A 19,141-nucleotide genomic window follows, 5' to 3' on the forward strand; every position below is an offset into this window, starting at 1 on the left:
TATTTCATCACCAGAGAAATTAGGGTTGTTATAGTCAAATAAAATATCTGTTCTCTTGAGTATAGTTTCTTTTTAAATATTCTTGCGAGATATCTTTCTAAATGGAACCAAAAGGAAGTGGTGTGAAAACAGTGAACAAATATATGCTCAACAGTTTCTCCTTCACAATTACAAAAAGTGCACCGGTTACTTATGTTTGACATAAAACGACATACATTTGCTTTAACAGGATAGTATCTGTGGGTAATCATATAAAGAAACTCTTTTATTGTATTTGTGAGTATATATCTGTGAGGCATTAAAAAGACTGTGTGCCACAGTTTTCTATTCAGACATACTGATCGATACTTACAAGCTGGAGCTGTGATATGCTCAAGACCACTTCTAATAAAATTATTTGGCATTTTTTATTTAACAAATCCATGCCATTTATGGAAATAGGGCTCTCCAAAACAGAGAGTGTGGTACTCTGAATGTTACAAGCAAGGATTTTTATTTTGTAATCACAGTATGAAACTCTTGCCTGGAAACCTCCAAATGATAAGTGTCTGCGAATGCCTCATAGTTATAAAACTCACCATTATCATTCAAGAGTTGCTTTGCAGTGTTTCCATTGTTCATAAACGAATTGTTCAAGTACAAAGTCTTATTTCTGTGTGTAATATAAGAGTTGTTCCATAAGATACAGTGGTGAGGAGAGTAATTGTGTTTGTAGAGAAGCTGCCAGCACAATAAAACTTGATGATGAAAGTTTGCAAGTTTGATTGGTAGTTTTCCTATTAGAAAGGGACATTTCAAGAGAAAATTAAGGCCACCTATTTTCTGAAAAAGATAATTAGGGATAGTGTCCCAAAAACTATCGACATTCTTTTGATCCAGTTTATTTTAATTGTTTGATTGAAAACAACAAGTGTAAGCACATTTAGTCCTCCTTCAGCCACAGGATTGGTAAGAACTATTTTCTTCACTTTCTGCCTTACTTGACAAGACTCTTCCATAAATCTCTTACCAGCCAACAGTTAAATTTCTTTGTTATAGCATCTTCAATTGCAGCATAGTCATTGAGCATAGTCATTCCGTTCTCTGTCGTTAGAATTATTACTGATATTAATAACAAGATAAGTAACTAGTCTTTGACTGGAATGCTACAAATTTCAGATTGATCTTTCTTATGGATAGAATTTCACACTTTTTTAAATTTAAATGTAAGCCTGATGCTTTAGAAAATGTTGTGAAAGTGGATAGTGTCATGGGAACTTTGTCGGCATTTTTCAGAAATATTGTCGTATCATCTGCTAGCTGTGTTACTTTAAGTTCTTTGCCAAGAACATTGATTCCTTTAATTGGGATTTGAGAAATTAAAGAATTTAGCACTTGTGCACCTACTAAAAAAATGTAAGGAGAGGCTGTGCAGCCTTGCCTCACGCCTTTACTTACGTTAAATCTTGGAGAAGTGCCATGTAAAAGTTTCACTGAGCTATTGTTATCTTTGTACAATGTTTTGATAGCACTTATAAAAAAGTTTCCAAATTCAAAGAAAGGACATCAAAAGTAGTCTCAGACATGACTTGTGATCGTCATGCTTCACTAAAGAGATGCGTGCAGTGGCATCAGGATTTTTTCATGTTTTTCAAACAACTATTACATCTGGTCCACCTCGAGGGAAATCTAAACTTTTTTTAAAATAAAATGTAGCCTATTAATCAATGCAGATATCTAGTTAATGCAAAAGTTTTTTTTGTATATATTTCCCAGTTGTAAATATGTGTAGACAGGAATAAAACACAAGAACGTCATTTCAGCAAGGTGATGTTTATCAATAGGCTGATAAGTATTACGACTATTGAGGCAAATTTATTGCTGATGCATATTTATTGTACAAGCCATAGGTTAAGGCCCCATTCCTAAACAGTGCACATTTTAAGAGACACTTGATATCCAACAAGTCTCAAAGTAAACACAAACAATGCAAGCCCTCCATTGATGAGTTTATTTCTGAACACTGTAGAGACTATAGAGGTAAGTTAATCCCCTGGCTAGGGGACCTGGAGCACAGCAGGAGCTTGGACACCATTCTTCACTCCCAAGTGGAACTCAAAGGCATCCATGAGCAAACTTGATCATTCATCATCATAACTACGGAAGACTCACTGGGAACAATGTGGGTTCAGTGTTGTGGGACATCGTGGACAGAACTAGGATAGGGCGGGATTGAATTGCCAACTTTCTGTATGCTGAAAAAAAACTCTACCCCCTGAGCTACTACTGTCCTACATCAAACAAAACATGCCAAGTCCATGCCCTTCACTGCAGTCCGTCATCTGGAAAAAAGAAAGTATAGAAAAGTCACAGGTATAAAACGCAAGTATACGGTACACACATGAGTAAATTACCTAATCGGCGATGTCTTCATCTTCACTGCTGTCTGGACTGCTGAGGGCCCTTTGATCCTCCTCTTCCTCCTCCATTTGAAGGGCTGAGGTCTCAGGGCCTAAAGCAGTCTTGTACTGGTGCATGACTACTTGCAACTGCTCTGACACCTCTGAAAGTTGTCTTTTAAAGAGACAGCAAAGTCCTTCGTCGGTCTTGCCTAAATTTCAAAGTACAAAAGAGATTACATAATGCACACACTACACTACCACTTTGACTTGTTTCAGTTTGAAACGCTTGATTCCAATGAACACATATTTGCTTCAACTTACCATTCTCAGCCACCTTGTTTCGAAGTTCATCTGCCTTCTTCTGCAACCATGTGCAATGTTGTACCATCTCCAACACCAAAATGCTTTTCTCCTCTTGCAGTCTCATGGTGAGCATCACTTGGTCATACACCCTCTTCTTGATTGTGATGTTTGCTATTCCCAATAACAGTGAATGTAAAAAAAAAAGGCCGCAAAACAAAAGGAATATTAGTACACTTAATACATATAGTTTAGTTTAATCAACTGTACAATCTCTAAATCAGTTCTTATGAATCTTTACCCATGCCATGATCCTCCCATGGCCACAAAGGGGACACAGTGCACTCTCCAGTCAATGCATGCTCCACAACAGCCACATCAATTTTTTCAGTCTCTGATAGAGCAGAGGCATTGTATGTCTGCATCTCCTGAAGAAGCACCTTCTTGTCCTCTCCCAGCTTCCTGCGAAGGCGGTGGCGAAGCTTGCTGCTGTCTAAAGATTCATTAAGAACAAGAACACAAAGTTTAGATAATGGGCAGTGGATTGCAAGTACATTCAATTGCTTGTGGAATGTCAAATATAGTTATATAAGGTCGATTGATATATGAATATGATATATGATGGATATATGTTTTATTGTTATACCATTTTGACGATAAAGACTTTGCTTCCGCTGCCTGACACTCAGGAAGAGTCCCACAATGGACTGTTGACATTCTTCCCGTGTGGTGCCTTCAGTGGTATGAGGTGTCTCTATAGAATTAGAGGGAAAGTAAATTAAAATAGAACACATGACTTGAAATGTAAAACCTTGTTTTGATCTTTATATAAAAACCCATTTTAATACAACAAACTGTTGTTTTCAGTTTTTTGCTATCAACTCTTACTGTACTTACTGTCAGCTGCCCATTCAGTCACCTCAGACATCCACTGTGATGCCATTTCGTCAGTGCACTGTAGCTCTGCTTTCAGCTCAGCTAGCCTTACAGTCTCATCTAGCAGTCTTTGACAGGTCTGATTAAAAAGGGTTATGCAATAAATATATTAAATAGAGAACAAAAAAAGTGGTCAACAAATGACACAACAAAACCATAAATACAGACTTACCTTTACATATCTTGTAGAAAGGGCCTGATGTAAAAAGGTCCTTTTTTTGTGGTTCCACCCCAGAGCATGCAATGCAAGCATGTCCACTCATGCTGTAGAAAATGAAAAATAAGTTTATTAAATGCAATCTAAAAAGAACAGAGAAAAATTATGGCAAAAGAATTACTCACCTGCTTTCGACATGTACTTTGTCGTCAGGGCACAACGAGACAGGTAGCTATTCACTTGCTCCACCTCCTCACCAGCAGTTGTCCCTGCTCCTTCCTGGTTCCTATCGCTCCATTTGATCTACGAGTAAGTAAATGTGGATGTAATGATAATGCAAAAAATATAAATACCATAGTTATGCATCATATTCATTTGTATGTTATTACTGTTTTTGTAAACGTTGAAAATTCACATATGATTATGTAAAAATATGTTTAAAATACCTCACACTTTGTTGCATGAGCTATTGCATGCATCACACTAAGGAATGGCTTCATGGTTGTCAGCTCCTGGAGGGCCGGAAGGACAGTGGCAGCTTTTACAAAGTAAGGCCAGTATTTGCAAGCCACATCCATTGCAAAGAACTGAGGCTTGGCTGGCATCAGTTCTTTCTGAAGGAAGAGGGGGTATGCAAATATCTCCCCCCTGTACATATTAAGGGCTTTCAAAAGAAAGCCATGGCGACATACTGCCACCTCCATCCCCTCTTCATCCAATTTTGAAGCCCTCTTTGATCTCTCTCTTGCTGCTGTCCACTGGGAGTCCCCACACTTCCCTTTTCCCTGTGTCTATGACATACACAACAAACATTAATAAAATGAAAGCATTTCTGTTAATTTTCTGTTAATGTTTTGTTACATTATAAATATATCTTACATTTTTGACTGCTTTTTGGATGGCGTCTGTAAATATGGCCACCTCACTGTCACAAAGAGCCCCTCAAAAAAGGCAGGGTCATCAGAGCTGAGGTAAATAAAAATAGACAGATCCATTAATCACATAACAATATAAGTGAATCATAAAAAAGACTGGGAAAAAGAGCACCTTCCACTTTGGCCAAAGCGATATAACTTTCTGTTTCCAGCTGCAGAAACAGCCAACATTTCAGGCGTGCAGGCAGGGCAAGTGAATTCAGCACCACAGCACAGTTGCTTTTTTCAAATGAAGAGTAGGAAAACTCTAAAAAACTGCGCTGCAGTGCATCTCCATTGATATGTCCCGACTAGAAGATAAAGAGAATATAAAAATATAGTTATATTACAAATTGTCTGCTGAAATACAGTTTAATATGGTGAAGACTAAATGAACTTACTCTCCCTCCACACTTTGTGCGGTGCTCCAGCAATTTTGCAAAGGCCTGTCTGGCAAAACCAGGAGAAATGACCTTCAATTCCTGAAAGGAGCTCAGAAGGTCTAGTGTGTACAAGGTATACACACTAAGAGAGGCCGGCCAATAACCGCTCCTAATGAGGTCCTTCAGTTCTGGAGCCCACTGCCTCTGGCATGTTTCACAGAAGTGCAGTGGTTGATGCAAGTCATAACGTCCTTGAACACAACGCAAATAAACAACATCATGAATACATAACAACCACATACTTCCTAAAAACGATTAGTGTAGTGTAGTGAATTGTTCTTACCATTGATGGTAATTAAAATCACTGGTTTTCCTGGTGATGTGACAATATTTGTGCCTTTGCAAGAAGAGCACGATGCCTTCCCAACTGGCAAAAGACATGCTGACAAAATATAAGAAAACAATTAATTACATTATTTGTGACAAGCTAGAAATACATATGGAAGCGAACAATACTCAGATCAAGACAAACTTTGCTCGTGGGTGCAATATCCATCGCCCTGGTTCATGATGCACGTAAATGGGGGAATGGCTTTAAAAAAACCATCAATAATGCACTCCCGGTTGTGGAGTGGCTGCTTTTTGTGATGCAGTATATCACAGTCACCACAGAACCACTCCTCAGGAAGACAATCTCTGCACCAAGGAGAGAAAGGCAAAATGATTATAAAATATTTATTTCATGGGAATAATGTGCTATAAACTGGGATATCTATCTCAAGGTTTAGCCCCTTTGAGTTCTGACACAAGATGTGCTAATTATTTTGTCCACTTTCCAGTTGGGTGCTTCTGACTCTAAAAAAATTCTACCAGCTCCCCCAAAATACAATAAATACACAACGACCCATAATTCCAAAAAAAGCCCGCCATGAAATAAGTTTAGTATTTTAGAATACTAACCGAATGACTGCTGGTTCATTGCAGAGACAACACAAGGGATGCCCAACAGACTCTTCTTCAATGAGGCATTGGAGGTTGTATGGCCTTGACTCTTTCCAGCGCTCCGAGGCTTTATGCTGACGGTCAGACCAGGATGAGGAGCTTTTCTGAGGCTCAGCAGAATGGCATGACTCCAAAATAGCAGAGAGCTGCTCCATGTTTTTTGCTTTAAAATTAATTAACTTGAGTTATTAAAGATGATTTTAACAATCATTCAAACTGGTGCTAATCATTACTGTTCTTGATATATGTAATAGATTGTTTTTAGAGTTTAATGTTTCTATCATTAACTTGATTACATACATTAATTCATTAATCAGTGTAATTTACCAAATTTTTCCAGAGGACTTGGTGATGGTAAAGTTGGAACATCTTCCACACTGGATGACAGGGAGCACTCAGCCTGAGGCTGTCCAACTGTAATTCAGTCAGGACATAAAAGAATATGACTACAATCAGGATTGCATTCATGTATTTTTCCAATTACATACTATTTATTAAATTACAATTTGTAAAAGAATATTCACATTAATTACTAGGTAATGTTGTTTACTGCAATACCACTGAATAAATTGATCTGAATTTTGATACATCAACAATTTACAAAAACTACCTGAAGCCGAGGCTCTGCGTCGCCCACCATTCCTCCCCCTGGGCTTTCCTTGTCCTTGCCTTGGCCTTTTAGCCTTCTTTGCTGAGTCTTGGGAAGACGACCTTCTCCTGAGCTCAGCGGCTTTCTACGTGTTGATAAAAGTCTGATCAAATGCAGTTCAACTTACTGGAAGCAAAAATAGGTGGCAAATCAAAGCAAACCTCAACATCTATGAATTGTGGGATTTGGACGCTGTCTGATCCTTCCAATACTATCAGAACAAATAGCTTATTTGTCACCCACATTTATGGTTAAGTAACATATGATGTAAATACTAACCCTGGCTTCAGCAAGCATCTGGTCAAGTCTCATTTCAATCGCCATTCGCCTCCCCTCTTTGTAGTGGGGATTCTGGGGGTCAAGGGTCAGTCTGTTGTCCATTGCAGAAAACAGATACAGACAAACAAATAAACAGGTATGGACAAACAGATATTGACAAACAAATAAACAAGTGCAGACAAACAGGCAGACTTACTATACAAAGAATTTATGGATGGCTTACGAGGACACTGACACTGATAGAGGGATAAACAGACAGACAGATGAATAGAAAGACAGAAATAGACAGATAGAAAGACAGAAAGATATGGCTCTTAAAAGTGCCTTTGGGTTCGCTTTTCTAGTTGATGCAGAGGTGAAAGGTCAGGGGATGGATGAAACAGCAACTAAAAGGAGAACAGAGACAAATACTTAGTAGCTGTGTTTGTATTTACAGAAAGGTTTAAAAAGCAACTGAATGAACCACAGCTTCCTCATCTTATGAGTAAAAACAAAGTTCACGTTTTTTCTCAATCAACATAGAAGGTTTAAGGGAGTCGAATAGGAAATTATGACTTATTATGACAATGTTATCACCCTACGTGGGAATAACCGGCTACTGATATCAGTGTACACACAGGTGTCTTAGGCCCCATCCACACGAAGACAAAACGCTTAACAGTTTCAAAAACGATCGCCATAAAGACGAAGGCATCGGAGGAAGTTGTGTGAGCCACTTGGACTATTACAAAGTAACCTGGACTTCATTCTATACAGGTGGGAAAGGCATAATTACTCCTTCGTTTTAACATGATTTCCAAGCTGTTTCATTAGCGAAATATATCCTAGATTTAGATTCATTGTGATACAGTAACTGGCTGGCTTTGTGTTTGCAAAAATACCCCCCTACAGTGCAAGATGCCACACTTTTGTGCAGCATATCAAACATATCAAACTATTAAATGTTTAACATAAACACTGACGATTTAATTTCACTGTGTGTATGTGTGCAGCTATGGCAGGTAATGCTCTACTATCTACTTTTTAAAATTAATATGAAAGTCCATGGTTATAATTATCCATAAATATGCAATAACATAACTACATCTCTGGCGTTTATAACAAATCAAACCGTTTAAAAATCGGTTGAAAATTGAGCAAGCTATGGTTAATTAAAAAGTACATGCTACATAGGCATTAATGTCATCAGTGAGCCAGCAGCCCCGAGGTAAGTTGGCCGTCGCGTAGCGACGTCAGCCCTCATTGGCTCACAGCGTCTGTAAGCTATCTAGCCTTTCTATGTATATCTATGGTAAAGACAGACCAAGCCGAGAAGTAAACAAAGTGCTGTAATGTGTCCTCGATAATCGTTTGTTCAACTCGGTGGTGATTGAGAAGAAGGAGCTTTTGCTGCAACAGGGATAGTAGGGTCACTAGCTTCATCAGCACATTTGCTACACTGTACGCCGCCATTGCTGTCGTCTTTGCCGCGCGTGGGGCGCATGCGTGTCAATGAAGTTATGAAACTACGGAGCAAGCGTATCAGTGGATAGCCAGTAAACACGGAGCCGCGTAAACGGCGTTTCAAAATCTTTCCACTCTGGAACCTGGTTTCAAAAATGATAGTTTACAGACCCCGAAAACGCCGTCTTCGTGTGGAAACTTATGCGTTTAGACCTCGTTTTGTCTTCGTGTGGATGGGGCCTTAAGCTAGCTAGACAAACGTTGCAAAACATCGCTATTTTTAGGCACAAAAAGTACAACATTATTTCCGTATGGTCAGGTTTAATACCTGAAAACAAAACGAATCATTGCTTTAATACATATACCATGTGCTTGACGAGATAGACAACAAAACACCAGCAGCGTAGTAACATATCTTACCTGGAGAGGGGTTAGCGGAGAAAGGGCAGATTCTTCTCTCGGGGAGTGGGTCGAGGGCGGGTCGCGGACACTTTTGCCAACTCCTCAGTAAGGGAAGTCGCTATTGGCTGTCCTACAAGTCTCTAGAAGTCGCTAAATGACATCATTATCTAATTTGCATATTTCCCAGTTTGCATGTAATTGTAATCAACGTTGTAGGAGAGAGGAATAACGTTGTGGAAGAGACCAAAAAATGAGTATAAAACACCCAAAATATGTTTTTTCACTAGAGGCTAAATGCTGTGGTTTATTTTAGCATGACAGTGAAGAAACATTTTCGTTTATATGGCTCCGTAAGTCTGGATGGGATCTGTAGTGACTTTGCGCATGCACGATTCATCTGCCGTCTGGCCGCGGAGTGATGTGGGTCTCCCCCTCCCCTCCCTGGGACTGCTGCGGGTTACCGGACTGACTGCCTGTGATTAAGATTCAGATATAAAAATAAAATCAAACCCGTTTGCAAACAAACGGACACTAACATTTTTTAATCTCAAATACCCAAATCCTGCAGCAAAAATAAAGGCATCACACTATAAATATGGGACGTAATGCAAAATATAGCGTTGGATTCGCAACGCTTTTACATTAAAAATATAACATACCCATTCAAAAATGCCCTAACTCGCTTCAATCTGACCGAGGAGAAACATGACACACGAGGAATATTTGATTAATTAAACGTTCTATTCAGGTGTGATTAAGATTCAGATATGAAAATAAAATCAAACCCGATTGCAAACAAACAGACACTAAGCTGCAGTCAATTCCAGCCATTTTCAGTACAAAAAAATCGTTAATATTCTATTTGTAAATAAAAAATATGACGAGAAGTACAGGGAATATTGTAATATAATAATATAATAATAAATGTGTTTTTCTCACCCGCTGTGGTAATCACATCTGAAAGTGGTTTATTCCGGCGGATTCATGAGAATCTAAGCTTTCCATCGGCGTATAGTGTTTGTATAATCGCGTTTGCAGCCGTCGGACATTCTTTAAATTCCTATGCAAATTAGTAAATGTACCAACTAAACAAGTATTCAAACGAAATAAATTACTGTACAGTATCAAGGGGAGTCTTATACTTATGAACTCCCCAAACTTGTATGGCACAATGCAGCAGCCAGATCCTCATTCTGCCTGCTCTGTTGCCGGACAGGACAAAAAAAAAAAAAAAAAAAGTAAATGTACCACCAGCAGGACACTGAAGCTTAACCAGTGTGAATCTCAAATACCCAAATCCTGCAGCAAAAATAAAGGTATCACATTATAAATATGGGACGATGTAATGCAAAATATAGCGTTGGATTCGCAACGCTTTTACATTAAAAGTATAATATACCCATTCGTTTGAAATACGTTCTGAGTGGCACGAAAAGTCCTCCGCTTAAAATACATTGGTGTGAATTTCGTTGTGAGCAACACGAAAAAAATTGGTTTACATTTCGTTGTGAGCCACACGAAAAACATGACAAAATCGTGTTGCTGCGCACGAAACCATAGATTAATTTACGTGACAATTTCACGAATCCTTGTGAGACCGGGTTGGCTCCTAGCACGGCTCAAGTGAAGTGATGTCACTGTGGCGCTTCAGCGGATTCCACCAGCAGACACTGAAAGGACTCTGATAGTTCAGTAAGTTAATATTTATTGTGGAAACGAAATGGAAAACGCAATGACAAAATGTAAAAATAAAAGGAAAAAGACAAAAGGGAAAAGCAAAGACAAAAAATTACTTTTTATTTATTTGTATGTCTATATATATATATATATATATTCTTTTATTTATTCCTCATTATTTTTACAAATTTATTTTCCAATGTTTTAACAGATTTGTTTATTTACTTCACTTTATATTTACACATTTATTTCCTTATTTTTTTTAACAGATTTATATTTTGTTGTGGCATCCCTGTGACTCCACAATGCAAACTTTGTTGAGCTGTCTCCACAAAAACTGCAAGTGTGCAGAAATTCACAATTTGAAAATCTGAAGACATTCTTTTTGAAATTAAAGCACAATGGAGAACCTAAAAGTGGCTTATTGTTCATGCTGGTGGGCTTGAAGTTGTTGGTGGGCATATTGTTCATGTTGGTGGGCTTGAATTTATGAGAGTTATTAAAGCAGAGGGCTTAGATTTAATGACTGACTAAGAAAATGCTCCACTAGTTGAGCAGGAGATGGCATGGTGGTCAGTAAGATGTCTGCTTCCGAAAGCTAGGTTAACTAGTGACTTTCAGCAGGAAGGTGACTACTTTGGCACACACTGATTTGTGACAGTTGTAATGCTGCTATAACAGAGGGTCATACCTGAAATAATGGATATGAAGATGTCAAGCTCAGCTCTGGGTAAGCTTCACAAATTATATTTCTGAGTACTCCAAAAGCTAAATTTAACTCTGTCCCGCTAAGATTTTTTGACAGTCTTGAGTCATTGTCAAGATGTATAGAAGTGTTGACTATTATGTCTTTGTGTTTGGCTGCAACAGCATTATCAGAGGAGAAAGAAAGCGGAAGAAAGGCTTTGAAATCACTTGCAACTAATTAAACTCTTGGTGGTTTTGTATGTGCTGATCTGTTTGCACAAACATTACCTGCTTTGTAGCAGGTTAGGCGTTCAGCATACCACTGAGATGTTTCTTGGTAAGAAGTGAACCAACATCATACTACCAAAAACCCAGAGTTAAACCTGAAGTTACCTCGGTGTCCTCAAATCCAGCCCATGCCTCTCGATAGTATGTTTAGCACTGGATGACCTTTTAAAGTATCTCAGAACACATGCAAACATGTGCACATGCAAACATTGAGAAACAAACAGGCAGTGTGATATGGGAAGAAAATGTCTTGTTATTGGACCATATCACTAGATGGACTGATCAGCAGTATTACTTCACACACACATGAGCTCACACACATCTGTAATTTCCATGACCACTGAACCCTAGCTGACAAGCTGTCAGTGGAGAAGGAGAAAAAAAGACATCTTCCAATCCACTGGCTTGTGGTGTATTGAACAAAAGACGTGATTCCTTCTCAAAACTCAACCTTGCACAGTCAGTGTGTTTGTGTGTTTGTGTGTGTGTGTGTGTGTGTGTGCGTGTGTGTGTGTGTGTGTGCGTGTGTGTGTGTGTGTGTGGCTGAATATGTATTATCTGTGAGAGCAGCAAAATCTCTAATTCAGGGGCTAGAAGTTCCTCTGTTTTATGAAAAATTGCAAAGGGCTTATTGTTCATTTTTTCTACTCTGCTTCCTTCTGAGTGTTTAATCACCTATTGGGAAACAAACTCCACATTTTCTTGGTAGTTTATCTGTCCTCTTTTTTTTCTCTGTTTTACTTTCCCCTTCTAACAGCCAATGTTTTTATGTGGGTGTAAGCCCACTTACTTAACTTTACAAGGTTACAAAGTGATATGAACACAATGTTTACATTCTCACCCTAAACTTGGTATTTGGATTCATGTTAGTTTAATTGCTCTTGATAACTTAGCATCAAGAGACCAATAAAGCATCACTGCAATGTCTGTGCAGAAAAGCAATCCACCACAGGAGACTGATCCTTTCACTTAATTTCGGGCTTCAGCTTATACATTTTGTTTCTAGCCATAAGGGAAAAGACCAGTCCCAGGGATTCAGCATCAGGGTAGTACTTTCATTAGGGTAGCACATAGCAGAACTGTCCAACAAAACTTGCCCAGACTTTTGTTTCCTAAAAACAAATGCCAAGGAAATATCACAAACATAGATGGTCCTGCAGTCTCTTGGTGCTTTGGCAGCCGAGCCAAAGCACCAGAAGAGCTGTCTTACCAATACACCAGTGGAAGGATGTGAACCATGGAGGTCACTGAACCTTTTGAAGGTTCCAGTAGAATGTCATATTCTATGGCTGTATTAGTCTCGATCCCGTGGCCAGGCTGAAAAAAAAATCATAATGCGTCTCCAGTGTTGTTCAGGGGGCCGGGCCAAATGTAGAGGCGGGCCGTATGCGGCCCACGGGCCGTAGTTTGGGACCCCTGGTTTAAGCTGATCTGTTCCAATCACACAGTGTTTGGAATAGCATCCCCATCTTCCAAGCATGACTGCTTCAGCTTCACTCAACATGTTGATTTTTCCGTCCACAACCACAGTCACAACCTGGATCTCATTTGTTCCACTGCTCTCACTGTCAGCCAGTTCTCCAGTTGCAATGTCATTATCTTTGACCATCTAGCTATCACAATGGACATGATTGACATTCTCACCCCTTGCCAAAATGAAAACGTACAATTAACTTACACATGTTGAACTTCATTTCTTCTTCCATGCTTTCATCCTCCCACATGGAGATAATGTCCACCACCCCTCGCCCTGACCTCCACAAACCCTCGAATCTCACAGACTACGACAAGTACATTCTCTCCTTCTGCCCTGTCCAGGTTGCACCCATCAAAATAACACCTCTGACCTCTACCAGATGAAAATCCTTGCCTGTCAATTAGAAAGACTCCACAAAAAAAACACAAAAATCCTGTGCTCGATCCATCTACTACTGACAACTAATACAATCCAGCTTAGATAATCCCAAAGTACTATTCCATACAATAAACAAATTCCTCAACTCTATGGACTATTGTTCACAGTGTTTCACCATCAACAACTCCACCATCTGTCATTCTTACAAAATAGAATTCTAAAGCAAAAATAGACACCATCTACAAGGATTTACCCTCTTCTACATCTGTTTCCGGTCCACTTACCTGCCATCCCTTAACCAGCCAGCCCCTATTCCATTTCTCTCCAGTCTTGCCTTCAGATCTCTCCAGACTCATAACAAGAATGAAAATTTCCACCGGCATCTTTGACCCTCTCCCCTCAAAATTTGTTGAAGCCTGCTTTTCTTTGCTATCTCCACAACTGTAAACTTAATCTCTGTCTCATGGTTTCGTCCCACTCTCTCAAGTTTGTCACTTTGTCTCCCCCATTCTACCTACTGTTTCCGATGAAAATACGAGATTGTGTTGTTGCTTTACAACTCAAAACCAACATCTCTGCCAACAGTCTGTTTTAATCGTTCCAGTCTGGATTCCACTTAAACTAAAGAACTAAAACAGCCCTCTTCAAAGTTGCTAATAACCTTCTCTCTGATGCTGGCAACCTAAACATTGTCATCCTCCTTGACCTCAGTGCTTCTTTCAACACAATCAAGCATTTTATCCTTCTCAACCGCCTTTCAACAGTCTTCCACATTATTGACATTGTCCTCTCCTAGTAATAATGCAGCCTCAAGGGGGCACAAGCCAGTGTACTTCATGTGCCAGTCTAAAGCCAAAATTAATGCAGAGGATTGTGTAAAGAAGGGCATCCAATGTAAAATCTATGCCAAAACAAATGTCAATCCTACTTCGGTACCAGATTGGTTGAGGCCTGGGTTAACAGCAACTGCCATCAGTGCTGTTGACCCACAGGGTGTCAGTGGAAACTGCGCTACTGTTGGTTGAAGAAGAATAGGAGGAGGGGGTGTTCAAAGGCAGAGTGAGAAGAGGAAAGTCAAGAGTCGAGGACTGAGAGTAGGGACTTTGAATGTTTGGACTATGACAGGGGGCTGCACAGTTGCTCAGTGATTAGCACCATTGCCAAGCAGGTAGAAGGACCCACTGCATGAAAAGAGGAATTTTCGTCAGTAAACTAATTGCTGTGACATTTCCAATTAAATACTGTTAATAGGAATTTGCAGGCAGCCAAGGAAACTACCAGGAATTGCCGGGAATTGATGGGGAGGGCTGATCTCCCAGAGTGGAGGAATTGACTTTTCACAATAGCATTGTTTTTTTAAGAGGATAAGGACACACACAAACAAAACTATACAGTTTACACTTTATTTTAATCAGGGTTCATACAGCTTTTACAAAAGTAAAATCAAAGCACATTTCAGGCACTTTCAATACCCTAAATCTCAAACACCATGCAGAGCGGCATGACTACAGTCACCTTTTCTCTGATGTTGCTTAACCGTACAGTGGATGTGTTTACCACACATCTGCCAGCAATACCCTCAACAGGGAGAAATTATGATGGATATGATGTATCTGTTCCCTTCAAGTTCCAAACTTGTACTGACTTTCCATAAAAACATCTGTTTGAATGGCGATGAAGCCAAGAAACTCCCACAATTACATGTCGAAAAATCGTAGCCATGACATTAATAGCTATGAACTGCTTTATAATGGCTGGTTGTGGTTCTGTCAGAGGGTCAAGGATGGGTTTCTTAAAACACACCATCAGTACATTTACATGGGACCTTTAATTCCTCTTTAATTCGGAATAAAAGTTAATTCCGCTTTAAAATCTCCTTGTAAACACTTAATTCCGAATTAAAAAGTTAATTCAGAATAAACTTAATTCCGAATAAACTACCTGGTTTATTCTAATGTTAATTCCGAATAAACCAATTCCTTTGTACGTTCAATTCATATATGCAGTTCATTCCACTTTAGTTAATTCCGGTCATTCTGCGCATGCTTGGCTCCTCATGTATTGATGACATAGCAACATACACATTCTGCGACCTTTGTCGAGTTGCTGTTTCAAAACGACGATAAAAAGCAAATCGAAAAGCGTGCTTATTAGTTGTTCCTCCATGTTGTTGGGGAAAAGAAATGCCGCGGCAAATGGAGTTTGTTTTCTTTTGGTAAACAGGGATGCTCACTGTCCAATCAGAATCCTTTCCAATGCCCAAGCCTTACAGCGGAATTAAGGAAGGGGAAAAAAACGTGCGGTCCATGTAAACCGTAATTCAGAATCAATATTTCCATGTAAACTCGAAGCACAAAACTTTAATTCCGAATGAGTCAATTCCGTATGAGTAAATTTCAAATAAAAAACTCCATGTAACCATATCCCATCTGGCACATCCATATGTTGAGCTTTTTGCCCTAGATCCATCATTCATATATGTTACAATTTGAAAAATCAGCTTTTTTAAAAAACCAACATGGCTCAGTTCAGATTTTTGTGTTAAAACAGAACTTATCATTTCTCTGGTAGAATTTCAGCATCTGATGAGTTTTTATTGCTGTGTTACGTAGAGAGAAATTAACATCTCATCTGTTCAAGATTTAAATTAATGCCTCTGTAGTAAATAAAATAAAATAGTGTACGGGTTCTAACATCTGTCATTTTAGGAATGTATAAAAATAACACGTCTTTCTGATTCATCTAAAAATCAGGCTTTTACAGAGAAATTTGTAGCTTTGTGTGGCAAAACCTGGAAATGCAATGGCAAAACAGTCAGTTATAGCTGGGTCATTCCAGAATTGGACGACATTTGGGCTTGAACATTTTGGAAAAATTGACCTTCTCTTGTACAGTGTTCTGCTCCATATTTATCAACTAATAAAGTAATAAACTATCAAAGGCTTGATTGGCTCAGCTTACACATCAATGGTAAAGTTTTTGTTATCGCGGGGCGACTGTAGCTCAGGTGGTAGAGCGGGTCGTCCAATGATCGAAGGGTCAGCGGTTCGATGTGCTGTTGTGTCCTTGGGCAAGACACTTTACCCACTTTGCCTCCAGTGCCGCTCTCACGCTGGCGTGTGAATGTTGGTGGTGGTCGGAGGGGCCGTAGGGGCGGATTGGCAGCCATGCTTACGTCAGTCTGCCCCAGGGCAGCTGTGGCTACAAATGTAGCTTACCACCACCAGAGTAAGAATGTGTGAGTGAATGAATAATGGATCCATTGTAAAGCGCTGTGAGTGCCTAGAAAAGCGCTATATAAATCTAATCCATTATTATTATTATATGTTATGTATCACAGTAACAGGGTTGCAAATCTATGCTAATATTAGTTTGTTTTTGTTTTTTTCCTCAGGAGTAGAAGCTAGGTATTTAGCTAGGTGTTACTGCTGACCAAGACGACAGACTTACTGATGTAAAAAAGTAAAGAAAAAAGTCAAAAGAATGTGTTTTCCTGACAATATGCATGACAGGGTTGCATGAGGTAGAGTGAGGATATGTTCAGTCAAGGCTGATAATATCATGAAAATATGAAAAATAGAAGAGATTACATCTCTTTGCTCTACCTGTTTTTTGAAAACTGTTTGATGATGTCAATTTCAGAGTCTCACAACCTTTTTTATTAGCACTTAAGTAATGTGTAAATCAGCATTAAGCCAGCAGTACGTTAAAGAGAAATAATAAAAATAATGAATCCTAACAGGAACAAGAGAAAAATGGCATTTTAGGGATAACTCAAGACTAAGGGGCCGTTTACACGAGGACGCTTGCAGGTGAAAACGTGAAAATATTTCAACAAAACACCCTACCGTTTATACGAGGACGGCGTTTTGGGGGCTTGAAAACGCAAAAATTTGAAACTGGCCTCCAGAGTGGAAAAGTAGAAAACGCTCCACCGTTACGTTTCCGTCTAAACAGCAAAACGCAAAACTTTGCCGAGATCTGACCACGTCGTGTACGCGATTACGTCACATACGTGCTTTGGTTTGCCGGCCGGTACAAGGAAGTAAACAAAGATGTGATTATTTCCATCCTTCATACCTTCAAGCAACTCTGGCAGCTCTATGTACACTACAGGAGTCGTACCAACAAACGTACGGAATCTGTACAGATTCCATTCATGAACATTTACCGCGGCGGAGATCCGAAAAGGGAGACAGTACGCATGCGCGTAGACATGGCAGAGTTTTATCACAGCGCCACCCAGCTGCCTGGCATGCATATCCAATCGAATTCCACACACCGTATATACGCAGATTTCCTTCAAAACCGCTCGTCTAAACGTGAAATGACAAGACGCCACTTTTGCGTTTTCTGTTAGGATGGTCCTCGTGTAAACGGCCCCTTACTTGGTATTTTTAAAAATATTTTCCAACATTATTTTCTCCTAGTCAGTTTTGATTTGGTCCCCGGACAAGTAAATTTACACAACACCTGCATGTTTTAGTATTTTGTACATGGATTATTTGACATTTGATGGGCAAGACGTAAAATGTCCTCCAAATCTGGAATGACCCAGTTACACAATTTTTAGGGTACATCTGATGATACATTGTCAACATTGCATGTACATCGAGCTCATCCAAGATAATATGCTGTAATGGAGACAGTGGCACCACTGTAAGGGACGAGGTCTTTTCTTCTTTGCTTGGACACGTTCATCTTGCAGGAATAGAGAAAATCTGTTGACCTAGAGAAGTTGGTATGCTAATATTTACTTTCAAAAATGCTGGGTCGCTTACATCATTGCATTAGATTGCTCCGATCACACGCAAAGTTACGATCACATGGTGGCCTTGTGAGAACCGTGCGATACACAAACAGACATACAAATTGTCTTTGTTACGTGAATTTCTACAATGGCTACCTGGTCTCCAGTTCGACTCAACAACACAAACTCCTCAGTTGGGAAAGCTTGGACATGACAAACTTGTTCTCGTCAGTTCCTCGAGGTGAAATTGTTGGGCGTTGTAAGTGGGCTGGGTGGCCAGATAGCATGGCTGTAGCAGAAACTGGACCGTTCCGGCGGTCCAGCAGGCGGCCAGCGATGAAAGCAGGACCTCTTTGGCGGGTGAGCAGGCGGACGGCGACGACGGCAGATCCAGTGTCGGAGGTAAGGGAGCAGAGATTACAGGAGAGGATGTCTGCCCTGGAAGCGAAATTCAGCAGCTTCTCCAGCAGGCAGAATTCAGCAGAAAAGGCGAGTGCACAGTCCCAAAATTGTGGGAAGAATATATTCCATATTTTGGATATTTTTAGTGTGTTTTCGCACGATGCTTGTGAGTCGGTCTGGGATTTGCACGTTCTCCCTGTGCATGCGTAGGTTGTCTCTGTGTACTCTGGCTTCCTCCCACAGTTTAAAAACATGTGGAAATTAATTGATTGAATTAATTAATTGATTGATTAATTGACTGAATTGTCCAAAGGTGTGAATGTGTGTGCTTGTTTGTCTCTGTTTATCCATGAATAATAGATGGATGGAGTATGACAGGAAAAGTTGGTTGACATGATGCAGAAGAAACAGTGGATACACTGTGTGTTCAAGAGACCAGGTGGAAAGGTGGCAAGACTAGAATTTTAGAAGCCAGGTTCAAGTGTTTTTTATCATGGCATGGATAGAAAGAAAAATGGAATAGGAATTATCCGGAAGGAGGAATTTGTTAAGAATGTTCTGGAAGTAAAAAAAAGTGTCAGACAGAGTAATGAGTTGAAGCTGGAAGGTGTGATGTTCAGTGCTGTTACTGGTTAT

The 19,141-nt window shown here is 39.7% G+C and overlaps 3 long non-coding RNA genes across 3 annotated transcripts; all 3 read right to left on the minus strand.

The window, feature by feature from the left end:
* Positions 1-1,853: 1,853 nt before the first annotated feature.
* Positions 1,854-4,704, minus strand: LOC110969310 (uncharacterized). The gene is made up of 10 exons (XR_007940938.1): positions 4,654-4,704; positions 4,221-4,565; positions 3,960-4,077; positions 3,790-3,881; positions 3,579-3,696; positions 3,328-3,435; positions 2,983-3,174; positions 2,703-2,855; positions 2,394-2,590; positions 1,854-2,321 (listed from the first exon to the last, which is right to left on the minus strand). It is a non-coding gene; the product is annotated as an uncharacterized LOC110969310 (long non-coding RNA).
* Positions 4,705-5,519, minus strand: LOC127533186 (uncharacterized). Its single transcript, XR_007940960.1, has 4 exons — positions 5,415-5,519; positions 5,090-5,322; positions 4,822-4,999; positions 4,705-4,740 (listed from the first exon to the last, which is right to left on the minus strand). It is a non-coding gene; the product is annotated as an uncharacterized LOC127533186 (long non-coding RNA).
* A 522-nt stretch (positions 5,520-6,041) lies between these two features.
* LOC127533184 (uncharacterized) lies at positions 6,042-9,271 on the minus strand. Its single transcript, XR_007940957.1, has 5 exons — positions 8,865-9,271; positions 7,002-7,387; positions 6,684-6,807; positions 6,401-6,487; positions 6,042-6,236 (listed from the first exon to the last, which is right to left on the minus strand). It is a non-coding gene; the product is annotated as an uncharacterized LOC127533184 (long non-coding RNA).
* Positions 9,272-19,141: the final 9,870 nt, after the last annotated feature.

This window comes from Acanthochromis polyacanthus, chromosome 3, assembly GCF_021347895.1.
Source record: "Acanthochromis polyacanthus isolate Apoly-LR-REF ecotype Palm Island chromosome 3, KAUST_Apoly_ChrSc, whole genome shotgun sequence".
Classification (NCBI taxonomy): domain Eukaryota; kingdom Metazoa; phylum Chordata; class Actinopteri; family Pomacentridae; genus Acanthochromis; species Acanthochromis polyacanthus.